We start from the raw sequence: 17,461 nt of genomic DNA, 5'->3' as shown, positions 1-17,461 counted from the left end.
GTAAATGTATTTTCTATTCATAAGGGAAGAAAGTGAGTTCCCATCATCTCAGACCAGCTTCCATCACGGATTTCATTTATCCAATGATCAGAACAGAATCTGTAGTTTTTGCATTAACAATTTCTGATGTATAAAAGCATTTCGAAGAGAATTATACAAATATTTATATTTTCTTTCTTTTCATCACATGGCAGTTTCATGATACATTTTACAAGTCATTTTAATATTTATTATAAGTCAATGGACCCATTCCCTGGCTTCTCATTCACTGACACCTGCAAATAATCAGTGAAGATAATTAGGCACATGAATAGATGTAGTGCTACATAAATTAGTTTGGAATTATTCTTGTATGGGGTAGATTTTAAAAAATTACGTTTCTATGTGTAACTTACATGTGAGGGGGAAAACCCTCCAGGCTCTTAATGCAATTCTGCATTTGTACAGTTGATTAAAAAAATCGAGTAAAAGTCAAATACTAAGATGCTTTGGCTTCAGTTTTTGGCACAAAAACAAATCACCATGGTCCCTGAATGAAAGACAACATTAACCAGCATGCTCTGACTCTGTCTATACAATTTCTAACACTACTTTGACTTGGTTTTAAATACCAGATGGCAAATTTATAAACACTCTGAGTGAGCAGGTTTCTCTGAGAAATAATATGAGATTACCACCTACCTGAGACTTAGGGAGATCAAAAAAGACATGCATTTCTGTATGCCTGGTTTTGGTTAGTGATTTTTGAAAACTCTGCCAGGAGCAATTTAAGAATTCTCATGTTAGTGCCTAGCAAACAAGAGCCATACAGAATGTAGGCAATATATGTTTCCCTAGCAAGTAACATATAATTATAAGGGTTGATTTGATAATTTATTTATATACTTTTCTATTAAGAAAAATAGTATAAAATTGAAATAATAATTAATTAATTATACTATTAAGAGGTATATTTTTAGAACAGAAAAATGATCTTGTAACAACATCCTTGATTAAAACTTAATTCTCTACAGAAAAAAATTCTATTCTCTTTGTGTTGGCATTTAATTCTTTAGACTTGGCCCAAAATCATTTTTGAATTCTGTTTTCTGTATTTTATACATCTCTTTGTAATGTATAATATATTAAAAATTATTATCTAATCCCTCAGTCACTATTTTCATTGTGGTTTGCTTTTCACTTTCCTGAATCTGGCACTCATTTCAAAGAAAGAATAAATGAATTAATTAATAATGTATCCTAGACTTTTTGTGTAGACATTTCATTTCCAGAGTATAATCTGTAAAACACTAAATCTTTTCTAAATACAATAACTACTGACTTACTCAGAGGTCAGATATTGAGTAATCCCCCAGGAGCATCTAACATTATAAAACTGCTTTTCACTAGCATTATCTTTTATGACTTAAAGCAAGCTTTTTAATTCAAAACTAAATTTACTTTTATTAAATATACATAACATCAAAAATTCAAATATAGTTTTTATAGTGCAAAGTATATATAAAATTAGCAAACTTGAAAGACAATGATGGAATAAATAGAGTAGGATAAAAAAATGACAGTTGAGAATATTAAAACAAAATATGCTTCATTATATATTTTAAAGCAGTATTTAAAGTTCACAATAAGTATTCTGAGTCATCAAGGAAAGTCTTGTGTATATCTTCCATTCAAGGAGGAAGAAAATATATACACTATGAAACAGATTATAATGGTGGTTAAGGTAAGCAAAGTCTGCCTGCCTGAATTTTAAATTTTAAATGCATTTCTAGACAATTTGTGTGAAATATCTTATTGATGTAAGATGTCAGAGATGTTAGGAAAGTACAAATCTGTAGCTGCAGAAATAACTAACCCGATATTACTGAAATATTCCAAAACAGAGATGCTTCTAAACTTGTATTTGATTCAAGAAGCCACAGGAGCTCTGAACTTTTAATACAGTGTGTCCATAAAGTCATGGTGCACTTTTGACCGGTCACAGGAAAGCAACAAAAGAAGATAGAAATGTGAAATCTGTATCAAATAAAAGGAAAACTCTCCCAGTTTCATACCTATTCAGTGCAGTTCAATGTGGGCTCACACACAGATTTTTTTAGGGCTCCTTAGTTAGCTATCCCATATAACCTCTACAGACTCGTCACTGACTGATGGCCTACCAGAATGGGGTTTCTCCACCAAACTGCCGGTTTCCTTCAACTGCTTATCCCACCGAGTAATGTTATTCCTATGTGGTGGCGCTTTGTTATAAATGCGTCGATATTCACGTTGCACTTTGGTCACGGATTTAAATTTAGTGAGCCACAGAACACACTGAACTTTCTTCTGTACCATCCATATCTCGACTGGAATGGCCATGGGCTTCTCTGCTGTATACAGGGTATTACGTCATCATCTGTGCATGCGCACATGCTGCCACATCATCCTACAGAAACTGGGAGGTTTTTTTTTGGTGCAGATTTCACATTTCCATCATCTTTTGTTGCTTTCCTGTGACTGGTCAAAAGTGCACCATGACTTTACAGACACACTGTAGATACAGAAAGCTGATTTAAGGCAGATTTATAAAAGTTTTAGCTTAGAACTAAACTACTGAATGAGCTAATGAGACTCAATTAAGGAATGGAATCTGAACTCTGGCCGTGATATGGCAGGAAACACAAACACGTGAATGCAGATGGCCCCATCAGTAAGACTATATATAATACAAAACCCTGTAACAGCAAGGCAATGAAAATATCTTTATAAATAACTAAAAACATAATTTGAAATGTGAATTCTTTTTTTTTTTTCATATTCTGTCTGGATCAGAAGCACTTTAAGGACAAATTCATGTATAATTCATTCAGAATATAAACCTGATGCTAAACAGAAGACCTTGCATATGGTATGCTCTACATAAATCTTTATTGAGTAAATATGTAAATGAATAACTTACACATAGATTAAAGTTACATTTTGTTTTTACCATATATCTTTTATCACTGATGATACATACTGTCAACCCCAAGCACAGTGTTCAATGATAGGTATTTTAATTTTCATAGACTAATGAGGAAAGAGTACAAAGATGAGAAGAAATAATACACTTTGTGAACTTAATTGATACAAATATTTAAGCTATTTTCATAAGCAATCTTATTTTTTTCTCAAAGTAAATTTTAAAAAATAAATTCAACTATTTCTTCTTATTTTCACATTTGTATAATGTAACAAATAAAAGACATATTTAGAGATGCTTATAGGGTTAGAGGACCCAAAATGGCAAAGACTAGAGGTAGTAATTTATTATTGGAGGAGTAATTTACTCCTGGGTTACTATATGAACTATTATTATACTGCTTTTGCAAGCTTTGGGCCATATTTTTCTAATAAAGAACTCTTTTATGGAAGCTGAAATTTTAAAACATTTGTTAGGCAAATCTAATTACTTCATTAAAAAAAGAGGCTCGCTGTATATCTAAAAAATTAGTATTTGTGCTTCTCAGAGAAAATTTAGGCGAGAAATATTGTGAAACATTATCATAAACCTGCTACTTAAACACCACTATTATTATATTATGGTATATTTCCTTTTATATATTTATTTTTTCAATCAATATGTAATCATATGTTTTCTTATTGTTCTATTTTGTTGTATTCTATATGATTTATTTTTTCAAGTCTTATACAATCCATTGCTTAAAGAGCTGCCTAATAGTGACTCTTCTTCTGGCCAAATTGGAGTAATAGGAATGAAAAATACCATCAGACCCAAAACAATAAAAAAAATGGGCATAATATGTGAAGCATTATTTTTATGACACTGGATATAGGCAATGAATGATAGTAATTCCTGAAAGACTGGAAACAAGATTATCTCTAAATTTCTTCACCTTATTGAGAATTTCACCTTGAGAGAATGTTCAGGCTGTGGTGCAGGAGGGGGATACACATGGAGCCAAGCTGACTCTCAGACTTGAGGGGATGCATCACAAAGACTGGAAAGACCAAATGCAGTCACAGTTCTCAGGGAAAAGTACCAGGTAGGACAGAGCTACAGAGATGGAGGACTGCAGAGAGCTGCAAAATGTCACCTTCAAATGTTTAACTGAATACTGGTCAGGACATGTATGAGGAACTACTAAACTTGAAGAAAAAAAACCCAAAAGGATTAGAAGAGAAGAATCCATCAATCAAAATTGACCCAGAACTGAAATTAACATTAGAATTAACAAACAAAGATAAAAACACATATATAATGACTGTATTTCCTATGTTCTAACAGTTAAGTTGAATTATAAAAGATACACAAAGCTCTCACATATAGGTGTATATATATGTGTATACACACACACACACACACACACAAACACACACACAATCAACCTCTAAAGATGAAAATGGCAAGTCTGAGATAAAAAATTCAATGGATAACTCACAGCAGGTTTGACACGGCAGAAGAAAATATTAGTGAATTTGAAGACATTATGCCTAGAAACTACTCAAAATGAGACATCAAAAGAAATAGATAAAAAAAAAAGAAGGCCCTGGATAGTTGGATCACTGGTGGATCATTGGCCTGGCATGTTGATGTCCCAGGTTTGAATCCTGGTCAGTACACACAGAAGAAGCTACCATCTGATTCTCTACCCCTCCCCTCCCTCTTCTTTCTTTCTCTCTCTCTCTCTCTTCTTCTCCCACAGCCATGGCTCCATTAGTTTGAGTCCATAGGCTCTGGTTACTGAGGATGGCTCCCCGGAGCCTCCACCCCAGGCACTAAAAATAACTCTTTTGCAAGCATGGCCTCGGGTGGGCAGAACATTGGCCCCTGATGGGGTTTGCTGGGTGAATCTTGGTCTGGGCACTTGCAAGAATCTGTCTCTCTATCTCCTCTCCTCTCACTTGCAAAAGACTAAAGGAGATTGGTGAGCTGAGAGACAGTTCTAAACAACATAAAATACATGAACTCAGAGTCCAAAATGAAGAAAAAAAGAGGAGGTGATAAACATATTTAAGAAAACAATGGCCCCAAATTTTCCAAATTGGATTAAAATTAAACCCAACTTTTAAGAGGGCTAATAAACCCCCATCACAAAGAAAATAAAGAAAAGTAGATGAAGTCACATTATAATGAATAATAAGGAAAAATTCTTAACAAGAAATAGAAGAAAAATGACAGATGTTAGATACAAAGGGACAGAGACAGGCCTGTTAGCAGATGTCTCTTTAAAAACAAAGATACTGTCAAGCAGCATCTTTAAAGTACTAAAAAGAAAAACCATCATCATAGAATTCTTTACTTAGCAAAAATAAAGGCAAACTAGACATACAAAAAGTCAGAAATTTTATTGGTCAAAAACCACACTATAAGATATATTCAGAAAGTTCATCATGCAAAAGAAAAATGATTCCAGATGGAAACCTGAATTTTCACAGAGTTAAGGATCTCAGAAATGATAACTACATGAGTAAAGGTACAAGATACATTTCTTGGTTTTTAAATCTCTTGAAAAGATAATGAACTATTTAGAGTGATGCCAAAAGCATGCTCAATGAAAGAAAAAAAATAGGCAAATTTATATATATGCATTATAGGATTGGTGTCCTTTTAAGAAAAGGGAAAGAGACCAGAGCTCTCTCTCTCTCTCTCCATGAAAGCACAGAAGAAAGGCCATGTGAAAACAAAGCAGAAAGTAGCCAATTACAAACCAGGAAGAGAATCCTCACTAGGCAATTAATTTGCTAGAACCTTTATCATGATCTTAGAGCTTCCTGGACTGTTAGAAAATAAATGTTAGGGCAACCTGAGCAGACTAGCCACTAAAATCAGAAACAATACCAGAATGTCTACTCATCCCACTTCTATTCAAGTTTGTACTTAAAGTTCTAGCCAGCAACATTAGGCAAAAAAAAAAAAATAATAATAATAAAGGCATGTAGATAGTAAAGTAAGAAGCAACGCTATTTCTATTCACAGATGATATTTTCTTATAGATAGAAAACCCTTAAAAATGTGAAAAAACTATTGAGGATAATAAAAAAATTCAGCTAGATCACAATATTCAAGATCAATATAGAAAAACACGTGAATTTCTATACATTTGCCATGAATAATTGTAAAATAAAATTAAAGAAACCATTGCAATTTCTAACAGCATCAAAATGAAGATTAATGACAATTAATTTAACCAACCAAGTACAAGAATTGTATACTGAATACTATAAAATATTGTTGGATAAAATTTAAGGAGGCCTAAATGAATAGAAAGACACACTATGCTTTTCATAAATAAAAAAGACAATATTGCTGTGATAACAAAAGCAACCTAAAGCAATCTAAAGAGTCAATGCATTCTTTATCAAAATTCTAGCTGTGCTTTTTTTCTTGAGACACAAACAAACTAATTTTAAAATACATATAAAATTACCAGGGAACATAGTTAAAATAGTTTTGAAAAGGAAGAACACAGAATAGTCAAACTTCCTATTTTAAACTGACTACAGAGCTGCAGTATTAAACACACTGTGGAACTGACATAAGGTGGGCATAAAGATCAGTGAGATAGAATTAGAGTACAGAGTAAATCCATATATAAATATATGCATCTCCTGCTTTTTCAGTTTAGATACCACAAGAAGATAATAAATAGAAGGTAGTTAACTGGTGTCTGGTTGCACTGGGAAAGTGCAAGGGTGACCGTCAAAATGAAGTAGAGAAACTTAGAGATTCAATAGTATTCTTGTATGTTCCTCTGAGTATTTAACTTTGCAGCATTTGTAGGAGACCTGTCCTATTTTATAAATGTAATATTTTGTGGCAATAGAATGTTCCAACCCAACATCTGTCCTAAGGAAATGGCATCCCTGATGGCTGGTGGGGACAAAAGCAGCTCATTAAAAAATATATGTATTAAGAAGAAAATCCCTGACTTTTCTATGGGAATGTAGCTATTTGAAAGCTATCAAAACAAGAATGCTTTTAACCTGAGTAGAAGAAAGGAGATAAAGTAATTATACTTTCACTCCCTTTACTGAGGGGAGGCCTTAGGAGAAAGAAAAGAGAATCGATGACTGGCTCTTTTTTAGTGTGGGTCAGCTGAACTTCTAGGTAAATAATATGTTATGGAAGCAAAAGGCCATATCTTTGAATGTTCTTACCAGTATGTCTAGTAAACAGAATCCAGGGTCTGTGATTCTTAAAGATGAGGAGAATGTCTAAACTTTATAACTTTTTAGAGTATAGAATGAAGAGAGTTTATGATGCAAATGCTCCCATTGAGTTAGGCATTTCATTAGAGATGTGTATTTAATGCTGGAGGATAGAAGCTTGGTCTTCTTTAATGTGCCAGACATTTTTCTATTTTGCCAGTGGCCTATATATTACCTGCATTCTTGAAATTATTAGGAAAGCTTGGTACTAAGTTGGAACACTGATTTATGTGTATCTGATATGACAATTCGATCTTGTTAAGTCAGGAGGTACAACATCAAAAATGGATAAATTAACTTTTAATACTATGTATATGAGTTGATTCCCAAGTGTACTTTCTTATAGTAATTTCACAATGACCATTTAAATTTCAGAAATATTTTTATTATCATTTGTCTTAATTCTTTTCTTTTTTTATTTATTTACTTATTGGTTCTTTCAAAAAACAAACAAACAGCAAGTAACACTAACTTCTTCAAGGATCTCACAATTAGTGTGGAAACTAAATTTTCAAAAATGTATATTTTTATAAATTCTTGATAATGCTGATAGTACAAGCTGTTACTTACATTTAGATATCAAGTTTCAGAGGAGTGATCATCAAAAAGAATTGCCTCGCTGGTTCTATATCCAATAGAGACCCTTAATTCTTGGAGAAATTAACAATTGGTTCAGAAAAGCAAAAGTAAAGATTGCTTTATAAAAACATATGTGGATCTTGTGATTATAACTAATATATGAAATATATTCTTTTAATAACTGAAGAATGTCAGTTTGAATATGTTGTCATTGAAAAAATAATATCGAACTCATTTATTTCTTCAACAAATATTTACTTGTGCAGCAATTTACAAAATACATACAGAAATTCACTAAAGAAAATACAATATATATATTACACTCAAAATATAACCATTATCATGAGAAGTAAAGTTAGAAGATAAAGCAGATTGGGGTATTTCTTAAACTAAAGATAACTGTTAAAAATAATGTCTGTTGTGCTGGTGAACACTATGCAGATGATGTATTATAGAACTGTATAATTGAAACATATAATTTTATTAATAAATACAATAAAATGTTTATTTTGCTTTAAGTGTATGACAGTATGCTGTTTATTTGTGTAAAACTGAATTATAAACTTAAAGATATTCATAGGGCCTTGTTTATATTTATGGTATTCTTAAATTATTTTTTATTGTTAAGAAACATTAATTTCCCTCAGTACTGATTTATAATAAAATGGAAAATATTTTGTAAGATTATACATGAGATTTTTCAGGTGCCATCTAGTATTGTTTCAAACCTCTTTAAGTCCATAAATTAAACATACATTTTTATATTTCTCTCTTAATTGATCAGTTTTTTTTTATTGAGTCTCACATATACCACTTTAGTGTTTTATATTTATATTTAGTGTGTCTCTCTCATCATCATAGTTTCTCAGTGGACCCACCTGGTTCATCAATAAATACTACTGTGAAAATTCCACTCCATATTGATCAATTTATATATTAAACTCCCACTTTTATAGAAAAATTATGATCAAACAATTAATAAATCCTCTAATAATTTTGTGTTAGAAAGTTGGTAACTTAACCAAATTGTAAATTTTAAGAATTATCCACAAAGCAGTAAAAAGTATTGCTATTTATTAAAGTATTAACTTATTTTATGTCAAAATTATACTTGTTTTCTTTATCGATACTAATGAGGATCTTCTGGATATTGTCACATTCCAAGAAATTGGAATATCTGTACAATTGTTATTATTTTGTTTAATTACTTCTGTTTTATTTGAAGAATGATATAAATCTCAGCTTTATTTCTTTAGCAGAAAACAGAAAATGTCTACTATCTATGTTTATTATGATAGGTTTCAGATTGTAGTTTGTGTTGATCCAGCAACATGATTAATGAACCTGTCAACTTCTAATGTTAAAAGTTTGTGATCCAGTTGAACTATTGATGATTAAATAGAAAGATGATTTAATAAAAAACTGTGACAATAGAAAAGGAATAAAGATGCAAATTCAAAATATAAACTTTACATATATATGCATTTATAAATAGTTTAAAAGCACACAGAGCACACAAACACACATGAAACCAAGCTTCAACACACCTAGCTGATCCAGGAACACATCACATAATGATAATTTGCAAAGGATTAGTAAGTATATTTATCTTTTAATATAAAATTGAATATTTTCATATTTTAATACTTAAAAATGCAAAATTGCATGGAAATTTATTCCCTGGTTATATATTCTACTTATAACAGCAGAATCACTCATAGATCTGAGAAATGATTTCCAGAAAGTATATTATGTCAAAAATTTATAGTTTATATTATATTAATTAGAATATGGCAATTTATAACAACCTACATTTTTAAAGATATGAATAAATATTTTATATGTATTTTTATAGCATATTGATAATATTTTATTAACAATTTGTTCATAATCTGAATTGGGAACTTTTTTCTAATCAAGAATCATTGTTACTCGATCTAACACTGCTGCTCATCTTGCTGGGGAGAAATAAAATTTGAATAGCCAGCAGTGGCTGAGGAATTAGTATCTGGAGTATGGGGCCACATTCCTCATACTAAACTCCTGACCAAGACACTCCTGAAGAAGGGGATCCTACTAATGTTGTATTCCCAACCTTAGCGACCCTAACACAACAAGCCTGCAACCTGTAGAGGGGTTGGATGGCTGAGGCCAGTCTGAGACTACACTACAGTCTTTCTACAGAAAACTCAATTAGAAGACTAGGCAGCTCCAAGAGGAGTGAGAACACCTGAAAAGTGGAGGCAAATATTATAGAGCTTGGGGCTATTGTGGAGCTGCTGTCATCTCTAAACAGGGGGAAGCTGATCCTTATACACAGGTTAGCCCCTCCTATACTATCCAGGCACAGAAAACAAAGACACAACTGAGAAAAGATCAATAGCTGCAGACAGGTAGCCCAGAGCAGGTTGCAAATAGTAGCTGATGCCAACCCAAGAAGACCTAGAACCAACACAACTGGTAGTGGGTGGCAGAGAGCACCAACATTAGACTCAGCAAACTACAGAAGCAGCATAACCAAAGGAGGAGTCTAATAGGCAGCAGACACTGTGGAGAATAAATATGCCCAACAGGACAAATCAATTGCACGGTGTGTAATACATATGATCAAGGTTGATCCTTAGTGCCAGCCAGCCTGAAGGGATAACCATAACCACAAAATGATCAATTGCATTCAATAATCATACAAGAGGAGGAAAAATGTACCCTCAAGAAGCATTCATTGAACAAGAAAAACAGGTGGCCTGGAGGTCAGTACCAGCAAACCCATCTTCCTCATAAAGATACCATGAAAATTTCAAAGTCAGACAGTGCTACCTAATACACAGACAAAATGGGCAGACAAAAAAATGTGACCCAAATGAATCAACAAAAGAAATCACCAAAACAAACAAACAAACAAACAAAACAACTAAATGGAACTAACTAAACTATCAGACGCAAAATATAAAATAATGATTTTTTAAGGATGCTCAAGGATCTTAGAGCAACAAGAATAGACATAATGAGCACAAAGTAAAGATATAGCAAGCATCCAAAAGGACATGGAAATCATAAGAAAGGTCAGAATGACAAATACAGTATTAGAAATTAAGACTGTATTGGAAGGAATCAACAGCAAACTGGACAATGTAGAGGATAGATTTAGCAATTTAAATGACAAGATAAAGAGAAGCACAGAAGCAGAGCAGCAAAATAAAAAATGGTACAAAATAACTGAGAAAACTATAAGAGATTTCTGTAACAACATGAAGAGAAACAACCTCTGCATCATAAGGTTTCCAAAGGAAAGAGAATAAACAAGGGATAGAGAAACTGGTTGAAGAAATCATAGCTGAAAATTTCCCTAAAATGATGTAGGAAAAATTTACACAAGTTCAAGAAACACAGAGAGTTCCATTTAAGAGGAACCCAAGGAGGCCTACACCAAAAGACATCACAACTAAAATGCCAGAGTTAAGAGATAAAGAAAAAATACTAAAGACTGTAAGAGAAAAGCAGTTAATTACCTACAGAAGAACCCCCATAAGGATGACATCTGACTTCTCAACAGAAACCCTTGAGGCCAGAAAGGATTGGCAAAAAATATTCAAAGTGATGCAAAACAAAAACCTACAGCCAATACTACTTTATCCAGCAAAGCCATCACATAAAATTAAAGAAGAAATAAAAAACTGCCCAGACCAAAAAAAAAAAAAAAACCAAAAAACTCAAGAAATTTATTACAATCAAACCAGAACTGCAAGAAATCTTAAGGGGCAAAGGAAACAAAAAAAGAAATTGAAAAAAAGAGAATGGTAGATTTAAAGAATAAAATAGCAGTAAATAAGTACATATCAATAATAACCTAAAATGTAAGTAGATTAAATGTTCCCATCAAAAGACATATGGTAGCTTCACAGATAAGGAAACAAGACTCATAAATATGCTGTCTATAAGAGACCCCCTTCAGAACTAAAGATACACATAAACTGAAAGTGAAGAGATAAGAGACAGTATTTCATGCAAATGGAAATGAAAAAAAAGCTGTTATCAATACTTATATTTGATGTAATATCCTTTAAAACAAAAACTATAGTAAGGGATAAAAAAAGTCACCACATAATAATAAAAGGAGCAAACCAACAGAATTATATAACCATTGTAAATATTTATGCACCTAATATAGGAGCACCTAAATATATAAAGCAGATTTTGATGGACATAAAGGATGAGATGGATAGCAATACTAAAATATATATTAACAGTAAGGGGTTTTAATATCCAACTAACATCAATGGACAGATTCTCCAAACAGAAAATTAACAAAAGAAACAGTGGTGTTAAATGACACACTAGATCAATTGGATTTAATGAATATTTTCAGAACCTTTTAATCCAAAGCAGCAGAATATAAATCCTTTTTAAGTGTTCATAGTACATTCTCTAGGATAAACTATGTTAAGACACAAAAGAATTCTCAATAAGTTTAAATAGATTGAAACCATATCAAGTATCTTCTCTGATCACAATGGCATAAAACTAGAAATCAATTACAATAAAAAAACTGAAAAATATTTAAACACTTGGAAGCTAAATACATGTTATTAAATAATGAATGGATTTACAATGAAATCAAGGAAGAAATAAAAAATTACTTTGAAATAAATGAAAATGAACATGCAACAACTCAAAATTTATGGAACACAGCAAAAGCAATCCTGAGAGAGAAGTTTATCACATTATAGAAATAACTTAAGAAGCAAGAAAAAGCTCAAATAAGCAACTTAACCCTATATCTAAATAAACTAGAAAAAGAACAACAAACAAAGCCCAGAGGAAGTATAAGGAAGGGAATAATAAAGATCAGAGCAGAAATAAATGACATAGAGGCCAAAAAAACAATACAGAAGATCAATGAAACCAAGAGATGGTTCTTTGAAAAGATAAACAAGATTGATGAAACTAACCAGACTCATGAAGAAAAAAAGAGAAGACTCAAATAAATAAAATTAGAAAGGAAAGTGGAGAAGTAACAATTGACACCGGAAAAATTCAAAAGAATGTAAAAAATTACTATAAAGATCTCTATGCCAGAAAAAGGACTACTTTGGTGAAATGGATAAATTCCTAGAAATATACAATCTTCCAAAACTCAATATGGAAGAAACAGAAAATCTAAACAGACTGATTACAACAAATAAAATTAAAACAGTTATCAAAAAAAGTCCCAGCAAACAAAAGTCCTTGACTGGATGGCTTCAGAAGCAAATTTTACCAAACATTCAAAGAAGAGCTAATCCCTATCCTTCTCAAGCTATTTCAAAAAATTCAAAAGGAGGGAAGACTTTCAAGCTCCTTTTATGAGGCAAGAATGATCCTCATTCCATAACCAAGTAAAGACACTACAAAGAAAGAAAATTATAAGCCAATATCCCTGGTGAACATAGATGCTAAAATTCTCAACAAAATATTAGCAAACGGTATCCAGAAACACATTAAAAAGATCATACACCATGATCAAGTGGGATTCATTCCAGGGAGTCAAGGCTGGTACAATATTTGCAAATCAATAAATGTGATTCATGTCATAAACAAAAGGAAGGATAAAAATCACATGATTATAGATGCAGAAAAAGCATTCAACAAAATCCAGCACTCATTTGTGATAAAAACTCTCAGCAAAGTGGGAATACAGGGAACATACCCCAACATAATAAGGCAGTGGTCAAGAAACTTTTTGGCTGAGAGAGCCATGAACACCACATATTTTAAAATGTAATTCCGTGAGAGCCATACGACAACCTGTGTACATTATGCATTATCCAATAAAAATTTGGTGTTGTCCCGGAGGACAGCTGTGATTGGCTCCAGCCACCTGCAACCATGAACATGAGCAGTAGGAAATAAATGAATTGTAATACATGAGAATGTTTTATATTTTTAATGTTATTATTTTTTTATTAAAGATTTTTCTATGAGCCAGATGCAGCCATCAAAAGAGCCACATCTGGCTCGCGAGCCATAGGTTCCCCACCTCTGTAATAAGGCCATCTATGACAAACCCACAGCCAACATCATACTCAATGAGCAAAAACTAAAAGCAATCCCTTTATGATCAGACACAAGGCAGGGGTGCCTCTTTTCACCAGTTTTATTCAACATAGTTCTGGAAGTCGTAGCCACAGCAATCAGAAAAGAAGAAATAAAAGGAATCCAAACTGGACAAAAAGAAGTAAAACTATCATTATTTGCTGATGACATGAAACTGTACTTAGAAAACACTAAAGTCTTAGTAAAAAAATACTAGCCCTGATAAATGACTTTTTCAAAGTGGCAAGGTATAAAATTAATATTAAGAAATCAGTGACATATTTCTACACTAATAATAAACCAGTGGTAGTCAACCTGGTCCCTACTGCCCACTAGTGGGCATTCCAGCTTTTATGGTGGACAGTAGCGGAGCAACCAAAGTATAAATAAAAAGATAGATTTAACTACAGTAAGTTGTATTATAAAGATTTATTCTGCCAAACGTAGCAAAAATCCAACATAAAGTACTTGGTAAGTAATTATTATTATATGCTTTAACTTGCTGTAACTCTGCTTTATAAATTTTATAAAGTAAAGTACTTCCCTACTTTATAAATCACCATTACTGTAGAACCAGTGAGCAGTTAGAATATTTTACTACTAACAGAGATACAAAAGTGAGCGGTAGGTATAAAAGGTTGACTACCCATACAATAAACTGCCTGAAAGAGAAATTAAGAAAATAATCCCCTTTACTATTGCAACAAAAAAGAATAAAGTACCTAGGAGTAAATTTAACCAAGGAGGTAAAAGACTTGTATTCAAAAAATTATGAGATATTGTAAACAGAAATCAAAGAAGATACAAACAAGTGGAAGTGTATAATCTGTTCATGGATAGAAAGGATAAACATCATTAAAATTTCGGTACTACCCAAAGTAATTTTTAAATTCAGTGCTATTCTTGTTAAAATACAAATAGCATTCTTCAAAGATATAAAACAAATATTCCAAAAATATATATGGAACCAAAAAAGAACATGAATAACCTCAGCAATCTTGAATAAAGAATAAAGTGGGAAGTATCACACTTCCTGATATCAAGTTATACTACAAGGCCATTGTAATCAAAACAGCTTGGTACTGGCATGAGAACAGGCATACAGATTAGTGAAACAGATCAAAGAACCCAGAAATAAATCCATAGCTTTATGGTTATTTGAAATTTGACAAAGGAGGTAAGAATATTCAATGGAGTAAAGACAGTCTCTTTAATAAATGCTGTGGGGAAAATTGGATAGGTATGGGCAAAAAAGTGAAACTAGACTACCAACTTACACCATTCACAAAAATAAACGCAAAATGGATAAAAGACTTAAATGTAAGTCACGAAATCCTAAACGTCTTGGAAGAAAACATGGGCAGTAAATTCTCCAATATCTCTCAGAGTAATATTTTTGCTGATATATCTCCATGGGCAAATTAAATAAAGGACAAAATAAACAAATGGAACTATATCAATAACTAAAAAGCTTTTGCACAGAAAAAGACACCATTAACAAAATGAAAATACAACCCATAAATACGTCTGATAAGGGGTTAAAAATCAAAGTTTATAAAGAACTTCTAAAACCATGAAGTTTAGAAGTTTAGAAGTAAACAATCCAATTTAAAAATGGGCAAATTAACTGAATAGACAATTCTCTAAAGAGGACATACAGATGGCCAATAGGCATATGAAAAATTGTTCAATGTCATTAATCATCAGAGAAATACAAATTAAAACCACAATGAGATACCACCTCACACCTGTCAGAATGGTGCTCATTAACAAATCAACACAATAAGTGTTGGCAGTGGTGTAGAGAAAAGGGAACCCTCCTGCACTACTGGTGGGAATGCATACTTGTGCAGCCACTGTGGAGAACAGTATGGTGTTTCCTCAAAAAAATAAAAATGAAACTGCCTTTTGATCCAGCTATCCCACTTTTAGGAATATATCCTAAAAATACCAAGTCACTGATTCAAAAGAAGATATGCACCTCCATGTTTATTGCAGCATTATTTACAATAGCCAAGATCAGGAAACAGCCCAAATGTCTATCACTGACGAGTGGACTAAAAAGCAGTGGTACATATACACAAAGCAATACTATGCAACCATGAAAAGAAGGAAATCTTACCTTTTGCCATCACATGGATAGACCTGGAGAATATTATGCTAAGTGAAATAAGACAGGCAGAGAAAAAAAAATCATATAATCTCATTATATTTGGAATCTAATGAACAGGTAAACTGAGGAATGAAATAGAGACAGAGGCGGGGTCACAAGGAGCAGAGGGACAGCTTTCAGAGGGAAGGAGGATGAGGTGTTGGGATCAAAGAAGGTGAAGTGATTAGTGAAATTATATATAAATAACACATGGGTACAGATAAAAGGACAGGAAATCCCAGAGGGAAGGGTAGGAGGGAGTCAGGGGGAGGATGTATAAAGGGGGTGTAATGGGGAACACGGTGGTGGGGAGTGAGGCTGCTATATTGAGTGGGATCTTGAATCCATGTTACCACGATAAATTAAAATAAACAAAAAATTAAAAAAAAAACTAACACAAAATGGTAAGTGTAAATGAAAGATGAAATGTAAAAACATATATTAAGCACTGTGACTTGGCTCTAAGTGTACCATCATGTAAAATTCTATAACATACTCAGAAAGAATAAATAAATAAATAAATAAATAAATAAATAAACAAACAAACAGCATGTATACAATGATGAAATAGTGATTATAGGATATATCTGCCTAACCTGTGGTGGCACAGTGGATAAAGTGTCAACCTGGAAACGCTGAGGTTGCTGGTTCAAAACCCTGGGCTTGCCTGGTCAAGACACATATGGGAGTTGATGCTTTCTGCTCCTCCTCCCTTCTCTCTCCCTCTCTCTCCCCTCTCTATAATTAATAAATAAAATCTTTAAAAAAAAAGGATATATCTGTCTATATCCCTATAAGCGTAAGTAATATATAGGCAAAGGAAAAAGTAAACTTCAAACTGATATAAGCATGTACCTCATGAATCAAATAGAAGCTTTTACAATAATATGTATCAGTCTATTATACTTAATTCAATATTTAACTGATATTAAAAATGAAAAACAAAAGTAAATGCTCATAAAAAACATTTCTGTTTCTTATGTAAAGTTATAAAAATAAAATAAGATTCCCACCAAAATAATTAATTAAAATTTCAAAATATAAAAGAGAAACATTGTTCATGTAACAATATAGCAAACATTTATTTAGCACATAATTCATTCAAAAAACTTTAATGTAATAGAAAGATAAGAAAATTATAGTCTTTGAAGGAATATAAAGAATACAATTTTGAAAACTAAATAACACTGAAAAATGAAAATATAAATTTTTCCCTAGATTTATTTATAATTTAAAGTCTCCTGTCTCTTAGATTGAACAGTGGTCCTGCTTCTACCATGTAAATATAAGCTTTTAAATATAATAAAAATTGGAAGATTTTAGCTATTACCGACATAGTCTCAACAATATAATACAAATATCTTAATTTAGGTCAAGAACAGTTTGGATTCCCCCTGATAAACATGGCATTCTTCAAAAGAAATCTTAAAACATTCCATATTCAAGGAATAAATTACTCACTAATAA

This window comes from Saccopteryx bilineata, chromosome 4 (genome assembly GCF_036850765.1).
Source record: "Saccopteryx bilineata isolate mSacBil1 chromosome 4, mSacBil1_pri_phased_curated, whole genome shotgun sequence".
Classification (NCBI taxonomy): Eukaryota; Metazoa; Chordata; class Mammalia; order Chiroptera; family Emballonuridae; genus Saccopteryx; species Saccopteryx bilineata.
The sequence above is the reverse complement of the archived record's forward strand: the minus strand, read 5'-3'. Positions refer to the sequence as shown.